Source organism: Falco punctatus (genome assembly GCF_963210335.1).
Source record: "Falco punctatus genome assembly, chromosome: 5".
Taxonomy (NCBI): Eukaryota; Metazoa; Chordata; class Aves; order Falconiformes; family Falconidae; genus Falco; species Falco punctatus.
In genome coordinates, this window is record NC_137584.1 from 8,418,464 (window position 1) to 8,425,023 (window position 6,560).

Consider the following 6,560-nt stretch of genomic DNA (forward strand, 5'->3'; position numbering starts at 1 on the left):
CACGCATTCATATTAGAGAAAACAGAAGGATGAAGTATGGTTTAGTGAGGCAGGGTGTCAAGGTGCAGTAAATATTGAAAAAAAAAAGGAAAAAAAAAAAAAAAAAAAAGGAAAGGATTTAGCAGAATAAAAGCAAGAGGTTGTTTGGGTTTTTTTCTCTTTGGTGACAATAAAGGGTTTTGACATCTGGCCTTTATCCATGGGAAGAAAAATACTTAGCCTGAAAAATCCCAGAGGGCTGTGTGACCAATTTCAAGTCAGATGAAAAAAAAAATCTTCCAGAAAATTAGCAAATGAGCTGTTTGCAGTGCAACAAATGCCTACAGTATTAACATGAATTGTGAAATCCCTGGCTGTGACTGATCAGAGTTCATTAAAAATAAATCTTGGCCCAGCAGTTTTAATAAACGGAATAAGCAATAAAGGCAGCAACAATTTGCTTTTTCTTATGCAGAAAACTGCCTGATTTTGCATTTTTCACTCAGCCAAAGGATTTCTGCTGAATAAAATTGATTCTGGCATCTAAGGTAAAAATTCAGGTCTTACCTTCCTGAGGGCAAGGAGAAGATGGGATACGGCAGCTTTGTCAACACTTCAGGAGCCTCTTTAATTTAACTTTTTCTAGAATTTATCTTGGCATTTAAGACTATGTGGAAAAAAGTAATCAAAGCCACATTTTCTGTTCTGCCTGCTGAGGAAAGGTAGAGAACACAGGTGTAAAAGAGGGCTCTGCTCACTCCCATCGAGGACAGCTCTGCCTGATGGTTGCAGGATTGCTCACGTGGAAATGAGTGTTACCTTGGCTGGAAAACTCACCATAGAGACAAAAGGTAAAACACTTTTGGAAACACAGGCACTGTAAAGGCATTATATATGCACCTCACCAGCCCAAGGGCTGAATGGATTAATGACCTGGCCTGGAAATACGGTCTGCATTTGACTCTGCTCCATCACATATGGAGGCTAAGAAAATTTGATGGAAAAGGCATGAGTTACCAGCACTGTGCTGCTCAGAGGTGCAAGTACTGAGGTGCTAATGCTGCCCCAGAAGTCAACTGCTGAAGTGCTCAAACCTTCACCTGGTTCTGGAGTGGCACTTCCCGACACTGGGCACAGCCTGAACACCTACAGTAGTGCTACAGGTCTAATCTGGCACCTAAACCAGAAATCCAGTTAGAGCTTGCGGCTTTCTCGTTCAGAAGAAAAGGAGCAAGTGGCACACAGGCACAGTGCACGGGTGAAATAGTGGCATGTCTCCTCTGCGTTTTTGCTGTTATTTTTAATTCCTCATAGCATCAGCAAATGGACATACTCAGTCCCAGAACATGGTAACATGTCTTCGTATTATTTATGGCACACACAACACAAAACAAATACGTCATCTACTAACAGTAGCAGTTCTCTGGCACCAGGACACAGAGAGCAGTGAGAGTGGGTGGACCTTGCTGGCACAACAGAACTCCCGTTGCAGAAAAGCTGTCCAGAAAGCAATAAACGAGAAGGGGAACAAACATGATTGGGATTATTCTTTCCCTCTCCACCATCCTTCCTTCCTCCCCTGCCACCTTTCTTCCCCATTGCTGTCTCCATGTAGTCCCCAGCCTGGTTGCACCCTCGAGGAGCTCCTCTGACCCTGCAGAAATTTTGCAGCTCAGCAAGCCAGCTCCTAAGAATTACGCTGTTCATGACAGAAAACTTTTATCAGGAAAAACGCCATCAGCAGCAAACTGCCCCTTTAAACCAAGCACGCTGGACAAGCTGAATAGTGCTGTGGCAAAGATGACTGCTCTAAGCCAGGGTCACAAGCTCCAGCCAGCCTGTATCAGGCAACGTCCACTTTCGGGTACAGCTAGTGCTGAATTCACGGGGCAGTCGAAGAGACAAAGGTGTAGTTATCCTGGTCTAAAGCCCAGCAGAGTGGGTGGAAAGTCACACACTGGTTTCAGTGTGCTTTGGATCATATCTGTAAGTGGGGAGGAGCAGGCACAGAGCACTCTGTGGACCTGCCGTAGCGGCCCTGGATTTTGGGGAAATCTCTCTTTTAAATCAAATTGCTCGCCGTGCAGGCTCAAACTCAGCGTGCATGTGCAAGAAGCGATGCCTGGAGGGTATCGGTCATTTATACAATAAGGAAAGACACTTGCTAGAATAAATGTTTTTAATAAAGTAACAATGTTTACTTTCCCCTTGCTGCAGCAGAACACGAAGCACCTTCATGAAAAGGTCCTCGAGGTTAAGTAAACTATACCTGGTCAAATACCTTACAGTTAAAACCTGGGGCTGCTCCTGCGCGTGAGATTGGGTCTTTGCTGTTCTCCTTGGTAGAATAACATGTGCAGCTTATTTCTTTCCACTGGGTATCTCTAATTAAAAAAGGCAAGTAAATAAAGGGCTAAAGTAAGACTGACACATGTCAGCAGACATGCTAAAGGTTTGTATATTCTGATGATCTTTCATCGCTGGGGTTTCTCACATACAAAGCGTTGGGCAAGAACTGATCCTACAAGCCGCCAGTGCACGTCCAGAGAGGTACATCACAGACCTATTTTCAGGACTTCTCTTTTGAAACTTGATTTTGTTTACTATTTTCATTAATTTTCTCATAACTGGAAAGTTGATGATGAATAAATGAGGTTGTGCCTTGTACATTTGATAGCAGCAGCCTGCTGCAATAATTTCTGTCCTTTAAGCTAGCCAGAGCACGGTTGGGTGTTTTTTTTGGTCTACAGTCCTTCAGTCCTTTTAGCTGTACAGCTCACTCCCTAAAATGTTTTCCCTCATTTTGGTTTCATAAAGATCCCCGTTTACCTGTTTTGTAGGCCTTAGATGAAGGACAGTCCTGGTTTATCAAATCGAAGGAAGGCTGTGGGGAGGAGAGAGCAGCACTGCTGTGTTTTTCCACACAACCTGTTACGGTAACAAGCACTCCCCCGCAATGTTTGCTGACAGATGTTCAAGGCTTGGAAAAAAAAGGTCTGCTTTCAGCTGATGGCTGTACCACCGCTTTTGAAATAAGTGTTCGTTCCAGGCTCTGACTGCATGAGGGCAAAGAAACGGCAGGAGGAAAACAGATAATCTGGGCAACGAGGGGGAATAACAAAACAGCAAAATAAAACCTTGATGCTGATAGAGCTGTCAAACGTAGCATCTCCCGGGCAGCAGGGGAGACAAAAATGCCATAGAGCTGGATGTGAAAGAGCTGGAGCAGTGTGACCTTCACTGCTGTGTGTGTCTCTGACATTAAACCACTACGGAGGTCCAAACCTCCTATCAGGTCTTGGACATTAAGTATTTAGTTATCACATACATGCCCTGACAGTGCCTCGGAGGATCTGGGAATGGATGTTCCTTCTCGGGGCACTGAGAGGCCATCTGTGAGGCATGGGTCATGCCAGGGGAGGACACAGACTGTGCTTGTGTGGGGCCTGTGCAGCTGTTTGAGCACAAAGTGTCCAAGGAGTCTGGGTGACACCAGCAGGAGGTACCCCATTAAGTGATCTAGTTTACCAGTCCTGGCTGTGGCCTGGGGCATAATCCTGCCCTGGTTTAACAGAAATTCAGTGTGCAAGGCCCAGATCTTCATGGATGGACTTGCTGAGATGGACAAAATCACCAGGCTGTTTGAGTCCTGCTGATGCCAGTGGGAATTAGGCAAGCAATCAGTTTAAATGTGAGGTGCTGCGCGAACTAGACACGTCAGCAATCCGCAGTTGCTTCTGAACTCCTGCTCCTCAGCTAGGGTGGGTTTTGCATCTGGCGTAGCCTGGATTTTCTCTGAGGCTACTAAAGCTTATACAGCTATAGCCTGAGTGACTGGAGTATGCTGGGGAGGATTAATCTAGAGCAGTGAGACTTCTTGTCGTTGCCAGTTTTTTGGGGTTTGGTTTTTTACTAGGATGACAGAGGTATGTGTGTAGGAACTGGAAATCCTGGGAGTGTATCCATTTCAACACGCTGTTTGCTGGAAGGGGTTTCTCTGCTTGTGGGCAGACTGTAACAACATGAGGATAATCCCTTTCTGTCTTCACTTCCTTCTTCCCCTGTCCCAAGCAGGCAGGAGTGACTGGAAGACTACTCACAGCCTCTCAAAACTTCCCTTGCCTTGCCTTGCCTTCCCTTCTTTCCCCTCATTTTGCCAGCTCACATATCTATTAAACAGTACAAATGGTTATTTAATCTGAGGTTCAAAGTAAACTATCTGCACTATCACCTTGTACATATCCCTATCTCCTCTTGCAGTGTAGGAGTACTTGTTTACTCACTGAGGATGTTGCAGCAATTTGCATGTCTACTTAATGAAAAAAAAAAAAAAAAAGAATCAAAGCATTAATAATTTACCACCAAGTAGCATTCATTTTTGTGAAGTCGCATCCACAGCCCGAAATGTTGTATGAGCAGCACATCACTGAAGATACGAACTTCAATATAAGACTAACAATCAATGTCAGTTTTCAGTTCTAATAACCCTTGATATTACCTGTTTAAAGGTGTGGATATGTAGCTTCCATGCTGTTATCTGGAAGATGGATTATTTCAGTAAAACTTAGCAACATGTGGTTTGTTTTTTTTTTTTTTTCTATGCACAGCACTTTTTACAAATAATGTTTTCTAAAAGACAGGCAAAGCTTCTATCTTTTCCTTTTCTCCTGTTGAATCATACAGCCATTTGGATAGACTGGACTAATGGGAATTCCAGTAGCTTGATTGAGCCCTGTATACCAGAGCGCAGAGAGAGGTGTGTAACGTGAGGGAGAGTGTATCGTGTGTGTGTGCACGCATCCCTCCCTCCACACATACATCCAGTATATCCAGATATATCAAAGCAATACTTGACAGGAAAGAAAAACGTTAGACGAGGAACTATTCATTCCGTTGTCTCTGTGACTGTGGAGGTAATTGTGATGAATGGTGCTAGAGAAGTTTTTGAGTTTCGTGAAAGCACTTTGGCCCTACTTTTTTGTTTTAAATTGAATCCTTAGCACTTTAGTAAAGGCAATAATGTTTTCCCAGGGTGTACTGGAGAAAGAATGTCTCAAAATGGAAAAAATAAGTAGTTTCCATGATTTATGCCATTTACTTTGCAAACATAATATGTAGAGCAGAACTTTGGCAGGTGTTAATCAGTATATTTTTCTTCACACCAGTAGAGCTGCTTCAGCTTATACCAGCTGAGAATCTGGCTCCATGTACTAAATAAAAAAGTGGGTCTGGCTTCCTGATCTTTTGTAGTAGACACACAAAACTGTTCGTTATTGAGCTGTGGGCTTGAAAAGCGATCTCACTTCTCAGTATTGGCAGCAGGCTGGAGAAATGGGGACATGGTGTGCTGAGCTCCTGGGTAGAAGAAATGTTTTCTTTCAAACCATAACGACCTTTTTGGCCGTCTGAAGGAATATGTTCAAGCTTCCTTGGCAAGCAAAGGTGGGACAGTAGCCAGTTACTACATGAAGGCTTTGAAGATGGAGGGAATAATAAAAGGGGAAAAAAAATATTAGAGGAAAATCTTTTTGTTCCCAGATGGGTAGCTAAGGGGTAACCATTCATCCATCTGCTTTGGAAGCAGAAACACAAATTGACCTGATACATCAAAATCAATACATTTTTTTGACTGTTCCATATCTTAGATGTTGTGTCTGGATTTTACATGACCACAGGGTTTAAAAATAGGCCCAGCTAGCTCCCAAGAGTGGCTTCAGCTGGTATTTCTGATCCACACAGTTCTGGACAAAGTTCTTTGGAAAACGGTGTACTGTAATAGGTAAATCAATTGAAACCCTGCCCAATATTACTGACGTAATGTGGGGAAGAGGAGATAATATTGGGGAAGAAATTGGAGATTCCTGGGGGAAAACAGGAGCATTGTTTTGGCAGAAATTATACAGATGCACATGTGTATTAGTAATAGAAACTCATCTGCAAACAGCTGCTGTCAGAAAAATAATAAAAAAAAAAAGAACAAACAAACAAGTGAAGCTCAAAGGAAATAGGGGAGCTATAGAAATATATGTGCACTATTTATTTTTTCTTAAACAAACTTCATTTAATCAAGACGATTACTCAGATATGCACAAAGAAGTGCTTGTTCTTATGTACTGAAACATGAAACAAGGTTCTCAAAATGTGAAGCTCCTGTGAAATCTTAAGGTCACAAAAAAGTGAGCTTTATATAACAAATTTTGGGGGAAAGGATGTGAAAGCTTGTTGGGGTTTAATGTCAAAGTCTGGTGTCCACTGACTGAATGCTTAGATGTTGCAATTGCTTGTTTTGGAAGGAATACACTTTTGAGTATACAGAGCACACTATTTGAAAGATTAGATCTCTCCTTAATAAGCAATATTTTCTTACCCCGGAATTTTATTTATATCAGAGTGATCTTTAAGTGGTGTCTTCTGTTATTAGAGTTTGACCTAAACTCCTAAATAGCTTTATTATGTCCAGCGACCTCATTCTTACCAGGTTTTACAGGCCAGTGGTGAATTAAGCAGCCAGCTTCCTGCTAATTAATCCTATTTAGTTAAAGAACTGTTAGACTGCATTATCTTATCTCTGTTAAAAGGAA